Here is a 27,820-nt window from a genome sequence, read left to right as displayed (position 1 = left end):
GTTTCCAGTCCATTTGGTTGAAGGGTGCTCAGCATTTGGTTGCAATTTTGTTGTTTCTAGGAGAGAAGTTGAGCTCCAGTCCTTCTAGTCCACCATCTTAATCCTGTCTCCCTCCTGGTAACTTTTAAAATTCATGCTGCCTGTGGTGGAAGGAGAAGGGGAGGATGTATTTGCCAAAGAATGAAGCAAAATAATATCACACAGATGCACTGTTCTCCTCTCCCTGGACACTCCCCATCCGCCTCATCCTCACTCTTCTAGTATTTGGTTATCTTAAATACTTACCTTGTAAACCTTTGAAATGTCACAATAAATAACTGTCCATCTTAGATCTTTCTGGATGCTAAAATCCAGGTCATCTATAACGTGAATTGCTCAACAGAGGAATAGTGTTTGCAAACTTCTAGGTAAAGACCAATTTCTAACCCATCTGGACTGACGTAAACTGTTTAGGATGCTAGCCAAATAAAGACAATTTTGCACATGCAAAGGCATAAAAGCTTATCTCTAGTCATCAGCTTGGGGAAAAGCTTTTCAAGGAGGTATTCCAGAAAAACATAGAAGGGGCTCCAGAACAGAAGACATGCAATTTAAGAATAAACTAGTCAAATACGTAGTAAGTTCAAGTAATTGATGATGTGACTGTGAATTTTAATAAAAAATTAAAAAAAAAAACACGTATGGAGCACTTTCCGCAAGCCAAGCATGGTTCTAAGTATTTTCTATAACTGTATCAACTCATTTGATCATTGCCATAGTCCTACAAGGTACATGCTATTGGGATCCCTGATTTAAATGAGTCAAAGTGCAGTTAAGTGACCTACTCTGGATCACAGAGCTGGTGAGTAACACAACCCAGATAGAACACAGGTAGCTGGACTCCAGTGTCAGCCTCTTAATTACTGTATGTAATGCAATTGTTAAGGAAGAATTTCTGGGAGCTCCCTGGTGGCCTAGCGATTAAGGATTTGGCATTGTCACTGCTATGGCTCAGGTTGCTGCTGTGGCTTGGGCTCAACTGCTAATTCTTTTTAAAAACTGAAATATGAGGGAATTTCTGCATGCCATGGGGGTGGCCAAAAATAAAATTAAAAAAGAAAGAATTTCTGAAATGGAAGCAGCATCATTTAAAAGCTTGGATTTGGAATTCCCCTTGTGGCTCAGCGATAATGAACCCAACTAGTATTCGTGAGGCTGCGGTTCCACCCCTGGCCTCTCTCAATCTGGCATTGCCGAGAGCTGTGGTGTAGGTCACAGACGCAGCTCGGATATCGCATTACTGTGGCTGTGGCTGTGCTCTAGGTCAGCAGCTGCAGTTCCGATTCAACCCCTGGCTTGGGAACTTCCGTAACCCACAGGTGTGGCCCTAAGAAAGCAAAAAACAAACAAAAAACCTCCAAACAAAAAAAAAACTTCTTAAATTCCAGGTGATTTTAACGAAAACTCTGTGTGGAGAGGTCGGGGGGGAAGGGTGAAAAGAGGCTAAAGTTTTGTCATTTTTGGAAGAGAGTTGAATAAGTATTGACTATTATTACTATTATTATTTTTGCTTGTTTTTAGGGCTGCATCCAGGCATATGGAAGTTCCCAGCTTAGGGGCTGAAAAGGAGCTACAGCTGCCAGCCTACGCCACAGCCACAGCAGTGCCAGATCCTTAACCCGCTGAGTGAGGCCAGGAATCGAACCCACAACCTCGTGGATACTAGTCAGGTTCATTTCTGCTGCTCCACACTGTGAACTCCGACGAATTCTTTTGAAAACTGAGATATAAGTGACATAACATCGTGGTAGCTTTAGGTGTACCACATGATTTGATTCATGCTTTTTGAAAATGCTCTTTAAACATTTCAAAAATGAGAACAGAAAATTTTATTTATTCCACAAGTGAATGACCTTATTTTTCCTGATAATAAAAACAACATATGCTTACATAAAAAAATAAATAATACATAAAATATAAATAAGAGGTAAAATCATCTTAATTCTACTACTCTGATAGAACTTTGGTACAATTTGGTGAACGGCGTTCTGGACAGCCTCTTTTCATGGACTAACATCTGTATTTTTAATTTTTTTTTTTTTTTTGTCTTTTTGCCTTTTCTAGGCCCGCTCCCTCGGCATATGGAGGTTTCCAGGCTAGGAGTGCAATCGGAGCTACAGCCGCCGGCCTACACCACAGCTCACGGCAACGCCGATCCTTAACCCACTGAGCAAGGCCAGGGATCGAACCTGAAACCTTATGGTTCCTAGTCGGATTTGTTAACCACTGAGCCATGACGGGAATTCCCAACATCTGTATTTTTAAAAACTGAAGTTAGTGATGTACTGTATGTGATGTATAATTTATAGGTATACAAAATAGTGATTCACAATTTTTAAAGGTTACCTCCGTTATAGCTATTATAAAATATTGGCTATATTCCCCAATGGTGTACAATATCCTTACAGCTTATTTTATTTTATTATTATTATTTTTTTTAGGGCTACACATGTGGCATATGGAAGTTCCCAGGCTACGGGTTTAATTGGAACCGCAGCTGCCAGCCTCCACCACAGCCATAGCAACACCAGATCCTTAACCTACTGAGAGAGGCCAGGGATGGAACCTGCATCCTCACAGACACTTTGTTGGGTTCTTAACCTGCTGAGCCACAATGGGAAGTGGCTTATTTTTATAACTTATAACTTATTTTATATTTTATGTGTACTAGTTTGTACCTTTTAATCCCCTGCCTCTCTATTGCCCCTCTCCCTTTGCTTCCCCTCCCTCCCCGCTAGTCATCACTAGTTCGTTCTCTCTGGGAGTCTGCTTTTTTTGTTATAATCACAAGTTGGTTAACAGTTTTTAGATTCCACATATAAATGATATCATACAGTATAAGTCTTTCTCTGCCAGACAGTCTCCTTATGCAGATACATACGCACCTGTCTGTGTCTCTATAGGTCTTTCTGCTATCTATCTCTTTCCCTATCAATAAATATCCACCTGCATTATCCGTTTAAGAGCTGCACAGTAACCTGCTGTATGCATGTGCCAGTTTTCATTTATACAATCCTAAAAGGATGGATCTACATGTTATTTTTTGTCTTTTTTTTTTTTTTTTTTTTTTTTTTTTTTTTTTAGGGCTGTATCTGCAGCATACAGAGGTTCCCAGGGTAGGGGTCTAATTGAAGCTGTAGCTGCCGGATTACACCACAGCCACAGCAACACCAGATCCTTAACCCACTGAGCGAGGCCAGGGATTGAACCTGCGTCCTCAAGGATACTCGTCAGATTTGTTTTTGCTGAGCCATGAAGGGAACTCCTTTTTTTTATTTGTTTCCTTTTCAGTTTTTTTGAAGTTACAAACAAGCCATGCTGAAGATCCTTAAGCACACATCTTCTTGCCCAGTTTATCTTCTCAGACTGTGACTAGTGCGCAGAGTTTAGAGAAGAATATCAGCATTAGTGGAAGGTATACTGCTGCTTCTGTCCCATCAGTCCAGGCCCAGCTTCTCATTGCTCTGCAAACCCAGCGGCTCCCAACTTCCCTGGACAGCGGTTTCATTCTGCTAGGTCTTTGTGGGGTGTACCACAGTCCCGCACCCTAAAGTGAGGCTGTTTTCACTGGTTGCCAGCTGGGATAACTAGCCAGGGTGGAGCCTTTGCCTGTCCTCAGCTGGGAAATTTCCAAACCCCAAAATTGCCCTGTTTGGACAGACACAGCAATCGTTTGGCCACAAGAATCCTCTGCCTCTCCCCGCTTTCCCATCTGTCAGGGCCAGGCTGGCACAGAAGTTGTTTTTCACTCTGCAGTGGGCTAGACGATCCCTTTCCGAAGGGCGATGAAGGAAGCTGGGCCCAGAATTTTGCAAACAGAGCCTGCAGAGGCTTTGCCAAGACAGAGCCTGAGTTCTGTGGTCCGCAGGTTCTTATGATTAACAAATGAGGCTAGATGTTAGGGAGACCCAGGGAAGTTTGACACAGGTCCCCTTGTGTGGCCCTAACTGTGCAGTAGAGGAAGACGTAAGTAAGCAGACCACTGAGGAAGCTGGGAGTGTGATGGAAAAGGTGCCTCGGGTTTAGCGGGATGAAGGCAGGGGGTTGTTAGGGGAGAGGAGAGGCTACTCCATCATCGGAGAGTTCAGAGGGTGCCTTCCTGGCAAGACCAGCCACACAGTCTGTTTCTAAAGTCCACCAGGAAATCACTCAAAACAATATTTTCAAGTTTCTACCATTTTCCAGACACTCTTCTGTGTGCTAGGGACTGCTTTTTGTTATCATAGCAACTGGAGCTTTTATTATCATTGGAATAGGTCAATGATGATGTCAGCCTTCCACTGGCAAGACCAAAGCACGGGCCATCTGGAAAGGCAGGACACTTAGATGCCCTTGGACCTGGGCAAGAGGGGCCCGCCAGCTTTAGAGAGTCCCCAATCAATTATCCCCCAAATATCCTTTATAGCTGGTTTTCTAAATTAGGATCCAGGCCCAGTCTGCTTACATCTGTAAATCTTTTAAAACTTAGAGCAGTTCCTATTTTCCTAATGTGAATTGAAAGGACTAAGCTATTGTCCTGGAGAAGGTTCTACCTTTTGGATTTGTCTGATTGGTTCCTTGTCATGAGTTTTGCATTCTTATCCCCTCATGTCTAATGTACTTCATTCAGTGGCTCAGATGGAGCAAGCAGCCTCTGCCCCCAAATCTATGAGGCTCGAGAAGATGAGAATTATGGAGTTACAAGCATCACTTCATGGAAATTTCTAGAACATTTCATCTCAGAACTAGAGACATGATACTCTTTTCAAGCACACCTGGGACATTTATGCAAATTGACCATTTAGTTCATCAAAAAGCAATGTTTGGGTAATGTCAAAAAGTTGATTGAACAAGTAACATTTTCTGACCACCATTCAAGAATTTAATACCAAAAATATAGAAATAAAAAACCGTCTTTAGGAGTTCCCATTGTGGCACAGCAGAAACAAATCTGACTAGGAACCATGAGGTTTTGAGTTCAATCCCTGGCCTCACACAGCGGGTCAAGGATCCAGTGTTGCCGTGGGCTGTGGTGTGGACTGAAGACATGGCTTACATCTGGGTTGCTGTGGCTGTGGTGTAGGCTGGCGGCTACAACTCCAATTAGACCCCTGGCCTGAGAACCTCCATATGCCGTGGGTGCGGCCCTAAAAAGACAAAAAGACAAAAAAACAAACCAAAAAAACTGTCTTTAAATAATTCATGGATAAAAGGAGAACATAATGAATTTTAGAATATGCTAAGAGAATAATAATGGAAATTCCATACACCAGAATATTTGGGGGGCTTCTATGAGATAAAAAGGCTGAAAATCAATAAGCCAAACATTCAACACAAGAAGCTAGCAAGAGAACAGCTGGATAAACTCAAAGGAAGTCAGAAGAAGAAATGTAAAAGATAAGAACAGAAATAAATGGAACAGAAAACATCCATAAGATATGACAAATGATGCCAAATTCTGGTTCTTTGAAAAGACTAAGAAAATGGTCAGTCTAGCTAGGAAACAGAGGTAGCATCCGTAAGCTATTGAGAGGAATTGAAAGGGGACATGACTTCAGATAAAGAATAACCTAAAAACAGTAAGATGATCTTAGGAGCACTTTTGGGGCAATAATTTTGAACATTAAAATCAAATCAAATTTTGAACATTTAGATCCTGTGCACACAATTTTCTATATTGACAAGTAATAAAATCTGGTGCCAGAAGAAATTTTAAAATGTGAATAATGTTGTAAACACTTAAATAATCGAATTGGTGATCAAAAAGCTTTACAGAACTGGACTTTTGAAAAATAAAAACCAAGGAGTTTCACCAAATATTTAAAGACTGGGTAATTTCAATCTAACACAACCTCTCCCAGAGAGCAGAAAAACAACACTTTCTAACTCCTTTTTTTGTTAAGTTGGGTTAATCTTGGTATCCAAACCAAAGACTGATGGAGAAAGGGAAATAAAGGCCTATCTTTTTCATAAAGAAAATGTCAGTAAATTGTATTTCCAATAATACATAGGAAAGGTAACACAGCATGACCAAGTTGGATTTGTCCCAGGAAAGCATTAGAAATTCATCACATAGGCAGGTAAGAGAGAAAACACATATGATCATCTCAATAAAGGAAGGAAGAGTGTTTGATGAAATTCAACCTCCATTTATGATTTTTAAAAAATTCCAAAGAAAGTAGGAATAGAGAGAAACTCTATGATATTAAAAAAAAAACCTAAGTGAACATGTAAACGACAGAATGTTAAAATCATAACCAAGGCAAAGAGGCCCACGTTCACCATTTTTATCCAACATAAAAGTACAACAGAGCCAGGAAAAATGAATAAAGAGCATAAAATTGGAACAGAAGAAACAAAGCTGCCATTATTTACAGATGATACACGGTCATGTGCTAATGACCACTTGAACGTCTTCTTTGGGGACCTGTCTTTTCAGTCCTTTGCTTGTTTTTAAAATTGTGTTGTTGGGCTTCCCACTGCAGTGCAATGGGATCTACGGCATCTCTGGAGCCCTGGGACGCAGGTTCGATTCAGCGCAGGCACAGTGGGTTAAGGAACTTGAGTTGCCATAGCTGTGGCATAGTTGCAACTGCTGCTCAGTTCGGTCTGATCTCTGGCCCAGGGAATTCCATATGCTGTGGGGCGGCCAAAAAATAAAATAAAATCATGTTATTTATCTTTCTGTTGTTGAGTTGTAAGAACGCTACATATTTTTGATAGTAGACAAAGCAGAGGATAGAAAGGTGGTTTTAGAACTGAGAGACAATAGCTTCAGATATATGACTTGAAAATATTTTCTCCCATTCTGTGGGTTGCCTTTTTTCTCTTTTCATAGTGTCCTTTGAAATCCTTAACCCACTGAGCGAGGCCAGGGATCGAACCTGCAACCTCATGGTTCCTAGTCGGATTCATTAACCACTGAGCCATGACAGGAACTCAATTTTATTTTTTTCTATTTTCCTTTCAGTTTTTATCAATATTTGTTGGATGCAGCTAAAGCAATCTTAGAGGAAATTTATAGCTTTAAATGCTGATATTGGGAAAGGAAAAAATGGTTTAAAATCAATAATCTAAGCTTCCACTTTAAGAATTTGAAAAATAAAAGTAAATTAAATCCAAATGTAGAAGGAAGAAAATACTAAAGATAAGAGTGGGGGGAAAATTAAAGAAAACAGATAAGTGATTTAAAAAATCTACAAAGCTAAAAGTTGATTCTTTAAAATGAGTAATAAAGTTTATGACTTGAAATACACTATTGAGAGTTTCCTAGTGGCCCAGTGGTTAAGGATCTGTTATTGTCACTGCTGTGGCTCAGGTCCCATCCCTGGCCTGGGAACTTCTAGATGCCAAGGGTGCTGCCTCCCCCCACAAAATACACTATTGAATAACAATAACATATAATCAAAGAAGGGTATATTGGTATTAAGTGTTCTTTAATAACGTTCCTTGAATTAGTAAGGAGTGGGTAGAATAAGATATTGTTTCATTTTAGCCTTTGTCATATATGACTGGTAAAAATTCAAAGATTACCTAAAAAGAAAAGAAATTGAACTATAAATTCCAGAGATTACAGGAAATAGGAAATATAAGTAGGAATAGAAAAAAAAAAGAAAAAAGAAAAACTCGGGGTTTTTTTTTTTTTTTTTTTTTTGTAAAGGCCAAGATAGAAAAGTAAAGAAGCATCCAAAAGAAAAGAAAAAGAAAAAAAAAAGAATGAGCTTGCAGAAATAAGCTCATGCATAAAAGCAATCACAGAGGTAAGTGGACTAAATGCACCAGATGAAGACAGAGATCCTCCAAGTGGATTAACCGCCCTCCCTCCTAGCAGTCTAAGAGCTGTATTCAAAGTAAGAAGGGTATGGAAAACTTGAAGATAAAAAGATTTAAAAGTGTACAAAAATCAAGCTGGCTTTAATTAAATTAACATCAGGTAAAATATTTTTTAAAGAAGTGCCATTACTCAGGCTAGAGAGGGCACCTCATAACAATAAAATATCTAATCCACCAGGAATGCAGATCAATTAAAAACTTAGATGCATCTTAAAGCCTTAAAAATGAATAAAGCAAAAATTGACAGAACAAAAACAAGGACCTAACAAATCCACCTCTACCATGGAAGCTTCAAACATATTTCTCTCTATCATTGATAGATCAAGCAGAAGAAACTCTGGGAGGGTGTAGATTTGAAATACAGTTCACAAGTATAATTGAATGCTCATTTATAGAATTTTTTGAAAAGTAATTTGGAGAATACATATTTATTCCAATCTCCCATGGAACATTAGTGAAAATTAACCACATGTTATGCTACAAAGCAAATTTCAACAAATATCAGAGATGAAAATTACACAGCTTAACCTCTGTGATTACACTGTATGTTATAAATCAACAAAAAGATAATAAATTATTAATGTATTTGGAAATGAAAGTGCTCACAAGTACATAATCCCTTTGTCAAAGATGAATTATAACATGAAGCTGAAGATTATACTGAAGCTATCACATATCAAAATAGTATTTAGAAGGAAACTTAAAGCCTAATTTCATACAATGGAAAAGAAGAAAGACTTAAAATTTACGACTTACTCATCATCTCAAGAAAAAAAAAATACATCAGGAGTCCCCTTTGTGGCTCAGTGGTTAGCGAACCTGACTAGCATCCATGAGGACATGGGTTCATCCCTGGCTTCACTCAGTGGGTTAAGGATCTGGCGTTGCCCCTGAGCTGTGGTGTAGGTCACAGACGCAGCTTGGATCTGGGGTGGCTGTGGCTGTGGCTGGCAGCTATAGTTCCAATTGGACCTCTAGCCTGGAAACTTCCATATGCCGCGGGTGTGGCCCTATAAAGACAAAAAGACAAAAAAAAAAAAAAGAAAAAGAAAAATGAAAAAATGCATCAAAACAAACCTCAATAAAAGGGAAGAAAAAAATAAAGGGTAGACATTGGTTAATGAACTTGGTAAACTTCTGCTGAGACTGAACAAGAGAAAAAGGAGGTACAAATAATATAATATCAAGAGTGGTGGGAAAAAAAAGAGGACATAATTCCACACATTGCAGATATCCATAAGATAACAGTGTGATATTATGAACAAATTCGTAACAATATATTTAAAATTTTATACTGGACAAATGCCTAGAAAAATATAACTTACTAAGATTGACTCAAGAAGATGTAGAAAACATGAGTAGCCCTATAACCATTAAATATACTGAATAAGTAGACTATCAGTCAGGCTATGCTCAGGAAGTAAAAAACACACGGGTTATTTGAGCAGAGAGAATTTAATAGAATTGTAATCTAGGTACAAAGGCATTAACTAGGTGACTGAAAGGGTAAAAAGATAATTCTAGGATTTGATGGTAGCATCTTCAGGATGCAGGTACCACTCCTAGGGTTTGGGAAACAAAGGAACAAGGTTGGAGTTATTAACATTTACGGACTTTGAGGAGGGGGTCTCATAAAGGTGAAACACAGACCTTCGATGAGGAGGTCCTCTCAGGCAGATGCAGGTGGCATTCAGCTTGGAGGAGGGGGCCATGAGGTTGGAAACCCAATTTCTGAGCAGGGAGCACAGGCTGGCTAACGCTGGTATCTCTGGGGTGTGCCTATGGGGTGTGATCAGGTTGGTTCTGCAAGCGCTGGAAAGACTTCAAACTGTATTCAGCTAATGTTGCAGGATGAACTGCTAGGTGACCCTCACAGGAATCAAATAGGAAGCAGATGGAAGTAGCCAGCCCTGCCTTCCTCCCCTGGCCTCTTATTGTTCCTCTAGCATCTCCTACTGGTAGAGTCTAGCATGGCACCAGCTGGCCAATCTGAAATACGGTTTGGAGTTCCAGCTCTGGTATCAAGATGTAGAGTATAGAAAGGTAGGCTTAGAGCTGAGAGGCAATAGCTTCAGAAGGGGCAGAGTCCACCTTGTGGGCTTCTGATCATTCATGGTCACCATTATACACGCGTTCAACTTTCACACAAGAAAACAGCTCTGGGTTTCCACTAATATGACGTAACTATCCTTTATGCACCTGAAGACATTCTCACTCTCTCCCCCCGTGAGAAGCTGCAAAGTCCCAACAGTCATGTATCCATTTTTTGGGGTCTGTTTAGAGCCTTGCCCGAGGCATATGGAAGTTCCCAGGCTAGGGGTCCAATTGGAGCTGGAGCCACTGGCCTACACCACAGCCACAGCAACGCGGGATCCAAGCCATATCTTCGACCTACACCACAGCTCACAGCAACACTGGATCCTTAACCCACTGAGCGAGGCCAGGGATCGAACCGGAAACCTTATAGTTCCTAGTTGGATTCATTTCCACTGCACCACGATGGGAACTCCATGTATCCATAGCAAAGTTAACAACCCCTCAACTCTTGCCACAGTCCCACCTGAATATTCTGTTACCTTAATAGGAAATTGGAAAGTAAACTTCCAACAAAACTTACAGAAAATAATAGTATGAAAAGGGAGGGAGAAGAAAAAAATACACATACACACATTCTGTGTGGCAAGGAAGAAGAACACGTCCACCGTTGACACAGTGTTTCTGTAACAGGTCATGAGGCGGTAGCTGACGTTTTTAATTCCGTCTTCCAGTCCTCACTCAGCACATCCTTTGCTTTCAACTGGTTAAGGTTCTTTAGCTGATGGGGTGACCTACATCTTCATTCCTGAAGTCTCTGAATTCTTTGTGGGCCTGACTTTTTGATTGCTGTAGTTTTCCTTTAAGTTTTTTTTTCTTTTAAAAAATTATAGTTGATTTACAATGTTGTGCCAATTTCATCATTTTTTATGACTGAAAATGAAAGACGAAGGGCCATCCCAGAACATCCTGCAGGTTTCAGATATTGTTCTCCCTGCCTGTACTGTGTGGCAGCAAACCAATTTCTCCCCAACCTCGAGATCAGTCACCCCAGGCAGGAATTCCTTTCTTAGTTTAGTGGCAGGGAGACCCCAAATGCCTGGTAGCTGCCCCAGCTTCCAATTTAATAAATCTCCAAACCCACAAAGCTCAGAGTTGTGGGAATGGGAAGCAAAAGTTCTGCAAGCAGCTTCTTAGGTGTAAGAGAGAGAGGACCCATTCCTATTTCTAGCCCTTAATTCCTGGACTCATATACTCTGATGGTGAGAGAGCAAGCACCCCTTTCAGTTTCTTTCTTGTTTGTTTGTTTGATAAAGATTTATTATATGACATTACTATAATAAATTTTAGAGAAAGCAATGCTTTTTTATTTTTTTGTTTAATGATTTTTATTTTTTCCATTATAGCTAGTTTAGAGTGTCACTTTTCTACTGTACAGCAACGGGACCCAGTCACACATACATGTATATGTTCTTTTTTCTCACACTATCAGGCTCCAACATAAGTGAGTAGATATAGTTCCCAGTGCTATACAGCAGTCACCTGTGAGTTTCTAACCCAACGAATACACGGAATCTTGTAAGACAGAACTCCATCTTTTCAAATTGTTCTTTCTGTCTGGTAGCCTGGAAGATTTTCTCTTTTGCTATTTTTTTGTCTTTTGAGGGCCACACACGAGGCACGTGGAGGTTCCCAGGCTAGGGGTCTAATTGGAGCTGCAGCTGATAGCCTACACCACAGCCGCAGCCATGCCAGATCGAAGCCACATCTGTGACCTACACCACAGCTCACGGCAATGCCAGATCCTTAACCCACTGAGCGAGGCCAGGGATCAAACCTGTGACCTCATGGTTCCTAGCTGGATTCCTTTCAGCTTTGCCATGATGGGAACTCCAGATTTTCTCTTTAGCCTCTAAGATTATCCATTTTACCAGAATGTGCCCTCATGTGTGACGTTCCCATGAATCCAGACAGAACTCAGTGAGCCTTCACATCAGTTGGTAGGCGTATTTTTCCCAGCTCAGGAAAATTTTCTTCTAGTATTTAATTATGACTTCTTCCCCATCTGTTTGCATTTGTCTCCATCTGGAACAGCTATTATTTGTCCATTAGATCTACTGATTTTGTTCACCAAGTCTGTTTTCCCTCACAAATCACATTTTGGGGGGATAGCCTTCCTCTGCGTTTTTGAGATACTGCCTGCATGTCATCTCCAGGGTCGCTAATTGGGTATCGATAATCTTCAATTTACCTGTTGATGTTTTCAGCTGAAAATCATGTGTTATACTCTGAGAAATCTTGTGTGTGTGTGTGTGTAATTTAAAAATGACATCCACTTTTCACTAGGTCTGTTAGTTCCTTATTGCTATGGTAACAAATTTCCACACAGTGAGTGGATTAAAACAACATGAATTTGTTATCCTACCAGTTCTAGAGGTCGGAAGCCCAAAGGCAGTTTCACTAAGTCAAAATCAAGGTGTCGGAAAGGCTTGTCCTTCTGGAGGCTCTAAGGGGAGAATCCACTTCCTTGCTTTTTCCAGCTTCTCAAGGCCACCTGCATTCCTTGGCTCAGGGCCACCTCCTCCAACATCAAAGCACATCACTCTAACCTCTGGTGCTGTTGCCACATCTCCTTTTCTGACCCTGACCCTCCTGCCTCCTTCGTATAAGGGTCCTGGTGATTTTATTGGGCTCACCTGGATAATGCAAGGTAATCCCCCATCATTAAATCCTTAGCTTGGAGTTCCCGTCATGGCTCAGTGGAAGCGAATATGACTAGCATCCATGAGATGCGGGTTTGATCCTTGGCCTCGATCAGCGGGTTGGGGATCCGTGTTGCTGTGAGCTATGGTGTAGGTCACAGACACAGCTCAGATCCCATGTTGCCGTGGCTGTGGCCGGCAGCTGTAGCTCCGAATCAACCCCTAGCCTGGGAACCTCCATATGCTGTGGGTGCGGCAAAATAAAATAAAATAAAATCCTTAGCTTAATCACATCCAAAAGCGCCTTTTGCTAGATAAGGTAACATAGTCGTAGGTCCGGAGATCAGGACATGGGCATATTTTGGAGAAGCGTTATTCGCCTATCTCACTAGGCACGCGTTCTAATTGCTCAACTGGATCTTCCTTCCTCTGGTTGTAGTTATCGTCCTTGGTAAGCCTGTTGGAAATTTCTCAAAGGCAGGAGTTTGGCAAGTGGTGAAAGGCAGAGGAGTTGTACACTATGTGTGCCAATTCAATGTGGTGCTGTCAGTGACCTGACCTCCCAGAACTCCCAGAGGAAGCATCACTGCCATGTCTCCCAGTCTTCAGTCAACGCAGGCATCCAGGTTTTTGAATCTTCTCCATATACTTTTTTTTTTTCCCCCTTTTTGGCCTCCCCTCAGCATATGGACCTCCTGGGCCAGGGATCGAATCCAAGCCAGAGTTGCAGCCTTTGCCATGGGTGTGGCAACACTGAATCCTTAACCCCACTGGGCTGGAGATCACACCGCATCCCTGCCACTGCACAGACACCACTGATCCTGTTGTGCCACAGTGGGAGCTCCTCTACTTACTTCTTTAAAGCCATTGTCAATTGGCACAACACTGCAGATCAACTATAATTTTTTTTAAAAAGCCATTGTCGTACTGTTCCGCGATTACTTAATCTGTAGTGACTTCATGTGTTGATTTTGTGGACTTCCTCTCTCAGCATCAGATTTCTTTGTAGGTTTGGGGAATTTTGGGTTGCAGACTTGTTTTGACAGGAAACTTTTGTTTTTCTCCCCCCCCCCCGCCCCGTCTCCCTCTTGAGCGCCTTCCCTGTCAGTATCTTTCAGTGGCTGGGTCTTTGAGGCCCCAGTCTTGATCCCATTTCATGGCCGTAGCTCAAGTGTTTACTGTTCTGCTGTTACACTGGGTGGATGACTGATCCAATTACAGAGCAATGGGAGGTCAGCTTAGCCCCTGGTCACAAGGTTTCTGTCTCTCCATCTCTCCCGCCCCACCTCTGCTTCTAGATCTTCTTTTCACAAGCAGGGGACAACCGACCCGAGATCCAAGGTTTCAAACAGTGAGCCTAGGCCCCACCCTCCACTTTCTGAACTATTCTTGGTTGGATTTCCCTCCGTGTGTACTCTAAGCATCACCCGTTTTGTTCTTCTCCATCTATTTTCAGTCTTTCAGATTATTTCTTTTTCTATGACTTCCCTTTCATTCTTTTCTTAATGATGCGGGTTTTTTCTGTTTGTTTTGTTTTTTGCCATTTCTAGGGCCGCTCCCTCTGCTCATGGAGGTTCCCAGGCTAGGGATCCAATTGGAGCTGTAGCCGCCGGCCTACACCACAGCCACAGCAATGTGGGATCTGAGCCACTTGCAACCTACACCACAGCTCATGGCAACGCTGGATCCTTAGCCCACTGAGCAAGGCCAGGGATCGAACCTGCAACCTCATGGTTCCTAGTCGGACTCGTTAACCACTAAGCCACGACAGGAACTCCAATGATGGGTTTCTTCCCTTTTTATTCTTCACTATCGCCTTGGCGGGGTCTCCAGAGGGGAAGAGGCTGCATACGTGTGGTCACCTCATCCTCTTCAACTGGCAGTCTGTACAATAATTAAAACCTGTTCTTCAGTCTACACAGAGTTTGGTTAAGAAAATATGGGATGGATGATTGATTTAGAGACTTTTCTAAAGAAAAAGTTTTCACTTGCAGATATAACAGGGGAGGAGGGAGAAGAATCAAAGGTGACGGCGTATTGCTAGCCCAAGGGGCCGGAGTGTAAGAATCCTGGATGGTGAAGCAGAATTTGGAGGCAATGACAGGGAGGTGAGACGTGAGGCTTGAGACAGAAGGAAAGGAAGACAGAGGGAGAGAGCACACAGAGAGGCCCAGACTTCGTGTTTATCAGGGCCTTCGGTGAGGGGGTAGGAGGAGGAAGGGGTGTCAATCAAGCAGTTTTGCTATGAGAGGCATCGCTCTAAAAGCAGAGTCTTGGGATGGAAAGCTCAGCTTCCAGGTGCAACAGACACCAGCAGAAAAGGCTCAGGAATACGTTGGCCTTGGCTCTGGGTGTTCCTTGCTGAGACACCCCTCCATGAGCTCTTGTCCCTGAAAATCATTGACTAACTTGAGTAGGAGGCTTAAGGCGGAAAAGCACTGAGCCTTGGCTTAGGACTTGCTCCTGTGCAAATCCACAGATGCCCCATTCCTCTACAACTGTTTACTCTAGAAGCCGACAGTCAGAGCTCCCCTTTCTCCTCACATGGGTCCAGAGGGAACGTGTTCCTGGGTACCTTTGGTTTTCCGAGCCATCTTTCAGGCCCAAGAGGGAGGTTGTCATAAGCCACAGCAAGAGCACTGGTGTAGATCCAGTTACTCCAGCATCAGGAGCCAAACCTATGAGAAGCAGGGAGGCTCTGCCCTTAGAACGGCTTCTGTATGCAATGAAGCCCCAGGCAAAGAGGACTCACCTGTCTGGACAGGGGAGGAGCCCATCTGGCGCTGTTCATGGTCCTGAACCACAGCTGCTGGTCTCTATTGCATTGTTAATCCTTTTTCCACTGCGGCAGGGGTGACTCCTACTCAACCCCTCCCAGGGATGGGGAATCGAATGGGAAAGGATGTAAGAGAGAGAGAGAGGAGAGGGAAAAATGGACTAAGTCCTTTGGAGAATCCTACTGCTGAGACATTGCCGGAGATAAGAAAACGGAACTATTTCTTGTGACTGTCACTTACAAAGTCACTAAGACCCTGAGAAGTTGGGAAGCACGTGACCCCACCATTCCCCCTGACAGTAAATTTATAGATAAGGATAGAGACACAGGACTGTGAAGTTCTGGGGTTCAGGATTCGTGCCAAATTCCCTTAGGACCCTGCCAGTGTACACGGCAGGTGTACATGGCAGGTGTTCTGTAGGTGTCGGCTGAATTGATAAAATGTTGGGTGGAAGAGAAAGAATGTGGACTAGATACTCAGAAGAACGGCTTTCATCTCTGCCCCGGAGGAGGGCAAAGTGGCTAACGTTTGATATTCAATTGTTTCAGCCATTTGATGTGAGGGGTTTTTGTTCAATCCTCATGAGCGATTTCTCACACATTTCCCAGTCAAGGATCAGGGTCACAGAAGCAAGTGTCCTGAGTGAGAGCCCATTGCTCCTATGTGGGTGAGTCTAGGGCTCAAACCCAGGTCTTGCTGAGCCCAGAGGCCGTGTTTTTCTCATCCTTGGTGGTTACTTTCTTCTTATGCAAGGAGACATACCTTCCATAAGGGAAAAGGGAGACTGTAGTCTGTACAAGCACCTAGGTTGATGTCTGGAGATCATGTGAAAAGGATAGAAAGCAGTTTTGCGATGCCGTCTATTGCCAGTCAGGGTTTGGGGCCAGGAGCTTAGGTCTAGGGTTAGAGGTGGAGGGAGAAGATGGGCATGACCCACAGCAGCCCGGGGTTCTTCCCTGTCTCAGTGCCTCATGCATGTTCCAGCCTCAGACAGTAAAAATGATGAGCAACTTTTAAGGACAGAAGAAGCCATTAGGAGAGCCACTAAAGACCAAGAGATCTGGCAGGGAAATAAGATATGGCTCAGGTGATGTGGTTAAGAGGCTTGGTTTGGAGTTCCCATCGTGGCTCAGTGGTTAACGAATCTGACTAGGAACCATGAGGTTGCAGGTTCGATCCCTGGCCTTGCTCAGTGGGTTAAGGATCCGGCATTGCCATGAGCTGTGGTGTACATCGCAGATGTGGCTCAGATCCCGCATTGCTATGGCTGTGGTGTAAGCCGGTGGCCATAACTGATTAGACCCCTAGCCTGGGAACCTCCATATGCTGCGTGTGCAGCCCTAGAAAAGGCCAAAAAAAAAAAAAAAAAAAAAGAAAAAAAAAGAGGCTTGGTTTAAGCTCCAGTCAGGTGGTTTTCTCCAGCTCCTGGGTGAATCATCTTGGCTGTCACCCAGACTTCAGTCACCTCCAGAGGTGCAGCCAACTCTGGATCCGTGTCAGGCCAGCTCTCCTGTCACCAGGGAATGGAGTTTCCCCCCCAGTCTACAGGGCACTCACCTTGATTCCACTTGGCGGCTCGAGTGCTGCTCTCCACTAATTGGGCAGCAAAGTCTTTGGCTCCCTATGAACCATCATTGAAAAGCACACTCACAGGAGGATGGCAGGATGTCTTGCAAAGGATCTGGAGGCACGCTCTGCAGTACTATGGAGCCAGGGTCCCCTTTGCTGTGATCTTGCCCTCCTCCCCCACGATGGTGGGACCCACAGGCTTCCGTGGCTAATAGGACCAGGTGTGAACACCCGCTGCAAGCAAAACCAGTCAGATTCTCCCTTCTGGAGCCTTAGATTTAAGAGGAAGTGGTTCTCCTAGGTGAGCTTTGGCTGCTGGACCTGGAAGGTCAGGGAGCCCTGGGCTGAGTGGGCCATGTGGGGACAGGCATGACAGTCTTTGTGCAAAAAGAGAAATCAGAATGATGAGAGATGGGATGAAGGAATGGCAGAAGGAGAAGCAAAACAGAGAGGACGCCATGGAGGGAGGCACTGCTGTGGCGAGGACAGCCTGCAGGGAGCACGGACACCGTGGGGCTGGTGCCTCGTCAATGCAGAGTTCAGAACAATGAATGCCACAGGAGAAGTCTGGCCTGAGGCTTCCAGCTCTCTCCTTGCCACCTACAGACGCCATTCCCTGTGAGGGGAACGGATGGAGAGTTTTATTAGAGAATGTGGATTTGTACTCATTGTTTAAGCATTTGCTGCTTAGGAGAACGTGGATTTGCAAGGGCTGTTTGTCAGGTGTTAGAGCCTGAAGCATCCTCTTAAGGCATATGGTTCCTCAAAGGTCTCACACTACAGATCACTACTTTGTAGCAAAAAAAAAAAAAAGAGAGAGATTTATCAATGATTCTAAATTACAAGATAAAACAGTATTTAAATGTTAAGAATAATTTCAATGGCCAACAAACACATGAAAAAATGCTCAACATCGCTGATTATAAGAGAAATGCAAATCAAAACTACCATGAGATACCACCTCACACCAGTCAGAATGGCCATCATTAATAAATCCACAAATAACAAGTGCTGGAGGGGCTGTGGAGAAAAGGGAACCCTCCTGCACTGCTGGTGGGAATGTAAACTGGTACAGCCACTATGGAGAACAGTTTGGAGATACCTTAGAAATCTATACATAGAACTTCCATATGACCCTGCAATCCCACTCTTGGGCATCTATCCGGACAAAACTCTACTTAAAAGAGACACATGCACCCGCATGTTCATTGCAGCCCTATTCACAATAGCCAGGACATGGAAACAACCCAAATGTCCATCGACAGATGATTGGATTCGGAAGATGTGGTATATATACACAATGGAATACTACTCAGCCATAAAAAAGGATGACATAATGCCATTTGCAGCAACATGGATGGAACTAGAGAATCTCATCCTGAGTGAAATGAGCCAGAAAGACAAAGACAAATACCGTATGATATCACTTATAACTGGAATCTAATATCCAGCACAAATGAACATCTCCTCAGAAAAGAAAATCATAGACTTGGAGAAGAGACTTGTGGTTGCCTGATGGGAGGGGGAGGGAGTGGGAGGGATCGGGAGCTTGGGCTTATCAGACACAACTTAGAATAGATTTACAAAGAGATCCTGCTGAATAGCATTGAGAACTATGTCTAGATACTCATGTTGCAACAGAAGAAAGGGTGGGGAAAAAACTGTAATTGTAATGTATACATGTAAGGATAACCTGACCCCCTTGCTGTACAGTGGGAAAATAAAATAAAAAAATAAATAAATAAATAAATAAATAAGAATAATTTCATGACCACGTTGAGTAACAGCGGTGAAAATGGACATCGTCTTGTTTCTGATCTTAGTGCAAATGCTTTTAGATTTTCACTGTTGAGTATGTTGTTAGCTATGGATTTGTTGTATATGGCCTTTAATATGTTGAGGTAGGTTCCCTCTATGCCCACTTTCTGGAGAGGTTTTTTTTTTTTTTTTTTTTTAAATCATTAATGGGTGTTGCATTTTGTCAAAGGCTTTTTTTGCATCTACTGAGATGACCACATGGTTTTTATTCTTCAGTTTGCTAATGCGGCGTATCACAATGATTGATTTGCGGACATTGAAGGATCTTTGCATCCCTGGGGTAAATCCCACTTGATCATAGTGTGTGAACCTTTTCATGTATTATTAGATTTGGTTTGCTGATATTTTGTTGAGGATAAATGGACCTAGAGATTATCATACTAAGTGAAGTAAGTCAGAGGGAGAAAGACAGATATCATATGGTATCACTTATATGTAGAATTTTTAAAATGACGCAAATGAACTTATTTACAAAATAGAAACAGACTCACAGACTTTGAAAACAAACGATTACCAAAGGGGAAGAGTGGGGGGAGGGAGAGATGAACAGGGGGTTGGGAATGGCAAAGGCACACTTCTGTATATGGGATGGATGATCAGCCCGGACCTACTATAAAGCCAGAGACATCTGCTCAGTGTTCTGTGATGAGCTGTACGGGAATGGATATGGGCACATGTATGACTGAATCACTTTGCTATACTGGAGAAATTAACACAACATTATAAATCAACTATACTTCAATACAATTAAATTTTAAAAAAAGAAAAATTTCCTATCAGTAAGATGGCTCTCCCACTCTTTCTGCTGCACTTTGCGGGCTTTTTTTAGACCAGGGGTGGAGCAATCAATGGGTCCCACACCCCCCAGCCACACTGTGATTGGTTCAGAAGTGGACATGTGACCTAAGTCCATCCAATCAGAGTGAACCTCAGGACTTTTTCTGGGAACAGCTACACTCAGCTGGTCTGGAGAGTGCAGGGTGAACTGTGGGACTTGGTGCTGCTATAACCATTTTCTACCACAAGGGAAGCTAGTCTGAAAAGAAGCCAATATGAGGAGGAGAACAGAGCCAAGGCACCTGCAGTGAAATGGAGCCAGAGCCCTGACATCACAAATGATCTAATTAGTTCCATTTATTGTTTAATTCACTTGGAATTGGGTTTCTGTTGTCCCTGACTGAAAGCATACTGACCTGTATACTACCTGATTTTTTTCTCACAATATGCTAAAAATATGTGCATTTAATTTTACCAGGATTAGGTGACATTTTGTTTTGTTTTGTTTTTTTAATTCCTTTACCCCTGAATCAAGGTCCAGATGCATTTTGTTGACCATTAACTCTTTTCTGTGAATAAAGCCGTGTGTAAAAGAGCACCCTCATTTATTCACGTAGCAGAGCCCTTGCTTTCGGCAGCCATGGCTGCTGCAACTCTGGCACTGATCCCAAAGTACCATTTCTAGCACATGACTCACAAAGTAAACAACATATCAGTGAGAAGCCTCTTATCATACTTTGGCACAACAAACACAATGACAAGCCAGGCAGCATTTTTCCCTTCCTGCTTGAACCCCATATATGCCAAGGGCTGGTTCCATACCCCACATGTGAGCAGTTTTGGCTTTTGCTGAAAAGCGAAGTATTCGCCAGCATGTGTACACACTAATTGCTTTTCTACTTGGGGTATTCTTGATGTTGTGCAATGTCCCACAGTGTTATCTGATAAAGGAGTTTTGTCAATAGTCGCTTTGGCTCTCTCTCCAAGCATAGTCTTTATCATTATTTTTGCAGCTGACTTACAGCCTTCTTGGTAATTGTATAACTGACTTTTATGTGCATTTTTAAAAGAGGACAGCAGCTTAGAATGATGCCTCTGTAGCTTTGGTCTCCTCTGTACTTTTAGTAACAAGGTTAATTAATCTTACGATATTTCATGTTTGTTTTGGAAAAACTGGATTTTTTTTTTTTTTTTTGGCCATGCCTATGGCATGCAGAAGTTCCTGGGCCAGGCATCTAACCCAAGACACAGGAGCAACCCAAGCCCCAGCAGTGACAATGCCAGATCCTTACCCTGTTGAGCCACCAGGGAACTCCTGGATTGGTTGCTTTTGGGGGCAGATACTGGAGCCTTTTTTATGGCTTCAGACAACTATTTATCACAGTTTTAATTTTAATGGTAACATATTGAGGACTATGGACAAATGGACTGCTGGTCCAACAAATGAAATTTTCAAGTATTTTTCATTGAACTTACACTCACAATTTTCGTTTATGGCTACATGTGTAAAATCATCACCCAGGAATGTGTTCATCCTAGAATATGCAGCTTCTTAGTTTAAAGTTACATTGGAGAACTATTTATCCATTATGCTTACCGTGTTCTTCTGAGAGCTTATGCTGCCATCATTGCTCTGCATTTCGAAGAACCTCTTTCGAGTCATTGATCCATTTTGTGACCTGGAGATAAAAGGCAACTCAACAGTAACCACAGACACTCAAAAATAGCAAACATAAACAATAACTTGCAATCTAGAAGCCCTCTGCTAGTCTGATTCTCATTCCTTTCGAGGCAGTATATCTCTTCTAACTGGCAGCTTCAAGGTTTTATTTTTATTCCTGATGTTCTGAAGCTATGCAATGGTGTGTGTGCACAGAGAGTGAGGGTGATGAGGGGGTGGTGGTGGAAGCAGATGGGTGAGAGCAGGCAAGTCCTTGAAAAAAAAAGTATCAGAATTGTGAGACCATTAACACTTTCTCTTAAGTCTCTTTCCCTCCTTTCTCACCTTTCCCTAGAAGCTCTTTGCTTGAGGTGGCTGGTAGGTAAGGTGTGTAAGATAAAGTATGCCTGGCAGACAGGTGCATACTCTGTGCCTATGCCGACTCATACCTCTGCTCAGCTTGGACACTGATGCCAACTTCTGCCAGGCTGTGCCTTCTGTTCTCTTATGGGGACCTAGAAATAATTTCAAATGTAGTCTCTTCCAAATTATCATGCCTCTTTCCCTCTCCTAGGCTTATTTCTTGGCTGGGGCCTTCACAAAGAAGTAAACTATGTTATTAGAGAAATGCAAGTTGAAACTACAGTGAGGTACCACCTCATACTGATCAGAATGGCCGTCACTAAAAAGTCTACAATGGAGTTCCTGTTGGGGCTCAGCGGTTAATGCATCTAACAGGCATCCATGGGGATGTAGGTTCGATCCCTGGACTTGCTCAGTGGGTTAAGGATCTGGCATTGTCGTGAGCTGTGGTATAGGTCACAGATGCAGCTTGGGTCCTGCGTTGCTGTGGCTGTGGCGTAGGCTGGAAGCTATAGCTCCACTTCCACCCCTAGGCTGGGAACTTCCATATGCTGCAGGTGCAGCCCTAAAAAAAAAAAAGAAAAAAATAAATAAATAATGCTATTTGCAGCAACACAGATGGACCTAAAGATTCTCATACTAAATGAAGTCAGAAAGACAAATATCATATATCAGTTATATACAGAATCCAAATATGACACAAATATGTTTTCTATGAAACAGAAGCAGACATAGAGAACAGACTTGTGGTTGCCAAGGGGGAGGGAGACGGGGGAAGCGATGGATTGGGAGTCTGGGATTAGCAGATGCAAACTGTTCATAGGGTGGATAAACAAGGTCTTACTCTATAGCACAGAGAACTATATTCAATGTCCTGTGATAAATCATAATGGAAAAGAACATGAGTAGTTCCCTGGCGGCTTAGTGGGTTAAGGATCCAGTATTGTTGCTGCTGCGGTGCAGACTGGATGCCTGGCCTGGGAACCTCTGCATGCTGCAGGCGCGGACAGAAAAAAAGATCTATTAAAAAAAAGAGAGAATATGAAAAAGAACGTATATATGTATAACTGAATCACCTTGCTGTACCGTAGAAATGAACAGAACATTGTACATCAACTACACATCACCAAAATAAACAACAAAATAAATTGATGTAAATCAACTACACAACAACAAAATAAATTTAAAAAAGAAGTGAGCTGGAGTTCCTGTCATGGCGCAGTGGAAACAAATTCGACTAGGAGCCATGGTGTTATGGGTTCGATCCCTGGCCTCACTATGAGCTGTGGTGCTGTCGCAGATGTGGCTCAGATCTGAGGTTGCTGTGGCTGTGGTGTAGGCCGGCACCGGTAGCTCTGACTGGACTCCTGGCCTGGGAACCTCCTCCATATGCCACAAGTGTGGCCCTAAAAAGACAAAAAAAAAGAAGTTAGCTAAGCACAGTGACACTGATAATGTGATGGCCATTAAGGGCTACTTTAGAATATTCCTATTATGTTTTGGCTAGTGGTGAGGTTTCACCTTGGAAGCTAGGTGTGAGCATGTGATTTGCTTTGGCCAATGACATGTGAGCATAAGCGACAAGTTACTTCCAGGCAAGAAGCTTTAAGAGCCAAAGAGAGTGGTGTGCAGGTTGCTGTGTGATCAGGTGGAGACTCCGTGGCATCAGCCTCCATCCAGAAGGCTGGTGAGGATAACGGAATAGAGGGTCTCCTACCCCCTACCATGTACATAAGCAAGGAAAAGACTTCATTAATTTAGCCACTGACATTTTAAGGATTGTTCCTGAAGCACAACTAGCCTCTTCTGACCCAAACAGCTGGATGTACATATAAATAAAGAACATGGATCCCTTTGCCAGATTCGCTTACCCTGAAGGGCGCCCCGCAGAAGCCCGTGAGGGTGCCTGCCCCCTACCCCCGACCCCTGAGGCCGGCTTTTTTACAGAGGACACTCGGTATTTTCAAGCTTTCATTATTCTAGTCGCCATTCTTTCATCTTCTGTTTGCCCATCACACACCCCAAATCAGGAATATTCTCAGTGCACCACTTTACTGGTATGGATTTCCAACAAACAAAACTAATCCCGAGAGCATTTACAAAGCTGAAGCTAAGGTTGGGCCTAAAGTCTCCCGTGGTAATTAAGGATCTATGCAATATTCAGAGATTTCCGGCGCGCGGCGCTGCTGCGCAATCGGCCGGGTCCCTGGCGGTGTTTGGCTCCAGCCCCGCTCTACCCGGGTGGCGGTGGGGGCGTCGAGGGGCGCGGGGAGGCCAGGGGGATGGGAGACCCGCTGCGGTCCTGGCTCACTCCAGAGCCGCGGAAGGCCGTCTCGGCCCTCGCACCCGCCGCAGACCCCCCAGCCGCCCTCGGCGCTCGCTGCGCGCGCCCCCGGCTCACCATCGCCCTCCTCGGGCGGCAGCCGGAGCCCAGAGTGCCGGGGACCTGCCCCCGGCATCCAAGCCGGAGACCGCGCTGCTGGCGGAAGGATGGAGCCGCAGCAAGAGCCAGGCTGGGCTGTCGTAAGGCAGGTTCACGAAGAGGCGGGCATCAAAGGAAAATTAAGGACCCGGCTGGGCAGATTTGGCCGCACCAAGACTCCAACCTCCAATCCATTCTTACCCTTTAAGAATAGGATGCTGCTAAAAATCGAGCGCTGTCACACTACGGGGAAACCGGGGCCATGGTTTTGAAAACACAATTTTGTGCCATAATTGCTGCTCAGGACCTATGTTTATGTTCTTACCATAACTGAAATATTAGAAGCTCGGGGAGATTCTGTGAATATGGCAAGAAGGCAAGGATACCACGTGAAAGATGCAGTCACAGTTCTCATAAATCTGAAAAGCTAGAGCCGGGTTGTTTTCGAGAGCAATGAAAATGCCCCTCCCCTTCCTTACAGCCCCCTTGTTTGTGACTCTGCGCGCAGACCTCTGGGTTACACCGAGTAAGAGCACTAAGGACCTGACACCGTGAACACACTCAGCCTAGAGAAGCGGTTTTGTTATCCTTGGCAAACATCCGAACGACCCTTGCAAACTGAATTTGCCAGGAAGGGTTTTCCAAAAATTTGCATGTCTCCCGGATGCTTTGAAATCCTCTTTGAAAAATAATGTAAAATGTCGTAATAAGCTAAAGCCGTGTGGATCTAAAAAAAAAATGTCTAGGTACCTTCACCATGCTCCCCTCCACCTTGTGTTTTTTGGTTGTCATTTTCTTCGCAGCATTCAGTTGGGGGGGTGGGGGTGGGGCTCCATTTGACATCAACCTGTGTGATTTGTTTTCTAGTGGTGGCTTCTCCAAGTGGGTACAGTTCTCCCTGTTTCCTCTTTCCCAACATTAACATATTCAACAACTCTGAGCAGGGAACTGGTGAAAAACCCTTGCTCTTGGGCCTGAAGAAATTTTACATCTATTCCAAAACTTGTTTGGTAGGATCACCATCTTAATTTATAGATTTTAGACTTGGACAGGCGTGGTATTGTCCAGCATTAATTTTGACAAATGCTTTCACTTTTCATTCTCAAACATTGTAACTGGTAAAGAGTGAGTAAAAAGGAGAAAATAAATAGGAGTAAAATATTATGCTCTAAAAAATCATATTTAAAAAATATAATTGTTGGGAGTTGCCGTCGTGGCGCAGTGGTTAACGAATCCGACTAAGAACCATGAGGTTGCGGGTTCGATCCCTGGCCTTGCTCAGTGAGTTAAGGATCTGGTGTGACGTTGCCATGATCTGTGGTGTAGGTTGCAGACGCCGCTCGGATCCTGCGTTGCTCTGGCCCTGGTGTAGGCTGGCAGCTACAGCTCCGATTAGACCCCTAGCCTGGGAACCTCCATATGCCGCAGGAGCAGCCCAAGAAATAGCAAAAAGACAAAAAAAAAAAAAAATATATATATATATATATAAATATAATTGTTGCTGAAAATTGAGCACTGTTACACTTAAGGAAAATTGGTGCCACTGGTTTGGAAATGAGACCTTGTGCCGTGAAAGAACAGAGCCACTCCAACCAAGAAAAAACAAATGAGGAGCCTTTACTACTGGCCAGAGCCACACGCTGCCTAAAAGTGGCTGGAGTGTGAAGCCCTGAACAATGAAATGGCCCGTGTTTATAAAGGCAAACTTACATGCAGGTTGGGAGGGGTGCGCATGCACAAGCAGGGATGCAGAAGCGAGGCGGCAGTTGAATTACTTTAAACCTTATCCAGTCACGGTGTTTAGGTTAATAGCAATGATTTAGGGTAAGGACTGTATTCTCTGACTTCAAGCAGGCAGCTTATGCCAGCGCCAAAGAGGTGATTAGACGAGTCACCTTGCAGCAACTGCAGTTCTCCTGATCAGCTAACTTTGTCCTCTGAGGAAGGAGCTGCGGCCGGGGCTTAGGTGCCGGGTGGATTGCATGACACCGGGGCGCTGTGGAATGTGAACCAGGCCCAGACCTGTGGCCTTCATTCTCCACCCACGCCTCCGAGGGAGATGTGAACAAGGCCCAGGCTTCTGTCCTTCGACCTTATGCCATAAATGTAGCTGAACTAAATGTAAACTTTAGTTCACAAATTAATGCTGTTGAAGGAATGAGTAAAGCAGAAAATAACTTTTAACCACAGACATAGGTTCATTCTACACATTTTTACGGCTGTATAGTTGATTCACAATATTGTGTTAATTTCTGCTTACAGCAAAGTGCTCAATTATACATATATATGTGTGTGTGTGTGTGCGCAGAACTTTTTAAAACTGTTCTTTTCCATTAAGGTTTATCATAGAACACTGACTACAGTTCTCTGTGCTGTCCAGTAGGTCGGTGCTGTCTATCCCCCGTGTGTCTAACAGCTTCCATCTGCTCACCCCAACCTCCCACTCCATCCCTCCCCCAGCCCCCTCTCCCTTGGCAACCACAAGTTTGTTCCCTAAGACTTAGCCCCATTCAAAATCATGTAGTGTGATCAGATATGCTTATTCAGAAGGGTACTATTTTTCTTTGCATGGAAAATGGTGCATTCTGGGTGTTTAAAAGCAAACATTTAGAATTGCACAAATTGGCCTTTTCTATCAATCTTAACGGACCCCAATTTTTTTCTCAGGAATTCCTCAAATTTCTTTCAGATAAATTTCCACACAGCAGAGACACTGGATTGGTTTTGTGTATAAGGCTGCTTCCACCTGAAATACTGTCATAAGCACCTGGGGTTTATTGTGTTCATGATATTCTTAGCGGTAGTAATACATAACCCCGTTTTATGTATCCTTGAATTCTTAACCTGACATATAAAACATGCGTAGATTAAAACTGGTTATAAAATAGTCTTGGGTCATCCGGATTAAGTAGTGCCAGCTGGGTCAGGATTGCTCTCAGTTCCGTTTAACAAACAACTGTCTTTAAGCCTTGCAGCTTGCAAAATTCCCAAGTCCTGTTTGTAGAAGCAGCAGCAGACTTTAAAGTTGTCACATTGTGAATTCTTGTTCACTGTGCTTATGGAGGTCCATCTAGTTAGACCCGAAACAGATTTGTTTTTCTTAAGGCAATAAGCCCCAAATTTCAGGCTAAAAGAATTAAAACTGCTACAGACAGAACATCTCAATCCTCCCAAACGTGCAATGTTGGGACTGTCGTTTGCGTTTTTTTCTGTGGTGGCTCAATCAAATTGGGCAGCTAATTCTGCAATCCTAATGCCTTCCAAATCAAAAAACAGAAAAGCACTCATTATTGTAAATTAAGACTTGCAGATACGAAGTGGAAACTGTCCTACATATTTTGTTTTGTCACTGGAAGGGAAGGGGAAATGGAGAGTTACTGTTTAATGAGAACAGAGTTTCAGTTTGGGAAGACGAAAACATTGGTGGTGACGGTTGCAGACACTGTGAATGTATTTAAGGCCACTGAATTATCCCCTTAAAAGCCCTGCCGCATTCTAACCTCGCTGCCGGCTCAGCCCCATCTCCCTCCCTCTTGGCCCTAAGGTCACCTCCAGGTTCTGGCCACTTGACTTCCGCTTCCTGAGCTTGCACTCCTTTGCTCTGCGATGCTCCTTCTTCACAGCACCTTCCTCCTCCTCCTCAGCGGGCGCATTCTCAGCCCTCCCCACCCTCCTCCATCTTTCCGAATCAGGAACCACACACAGCCTGATGAAAAGCTGCATTGTGTGTCCATTAGCAAACCAACTTCTCCCTGCTCTGTTCTTTTTATCTGGAGTTGAGCAGCCAGCGAGTCAGAAGGCCTGTGGGCAGGTTCCGGGTTGCTGGAATTCTTGGCATGTGCCCTGG

The 27,820-nt window shown here is 43.5% G+C and overlaps 1 long non-coding RNA gene across 1 annotated transcript; it reads right to left on the bottom strand.

Annotated features, from left to right (window-relative positions):
- On the bottom strand, positions 79-27,820 carry LOC110260644. The gene is made up of 3 exons (XR_002343893.1): positions 27,523-27,820; positions 21,126-21,207; positions 79-140 (listed from the first exon to the last, which is right to left on the bottom strand). It is a non-coding gene; the product is annotated as an uncharacterized LOC110260644 (long non-coding RNA).

The sequence above is a fragment of the Sus scrofa genome, chromosome 5 (assembly GCF_000003025.6).
Source record: "Sus scrofa isolate TJ Tabasco breed Duroc chromosome 5, Sscrofa11.1, whole genome shotgun sequence".
Classification (NCBI taxonomy): domain Eukaryota; kingdom Metazoa; phylum Chordata; class Mammalia; order Artiodactyla; family Suidae; genus Sus; species Sus scrofa.
Note: the sequence above shows the minus strand (reverse complement) of the source record. Positions and strands in the feature narration are given on the sequence as shown.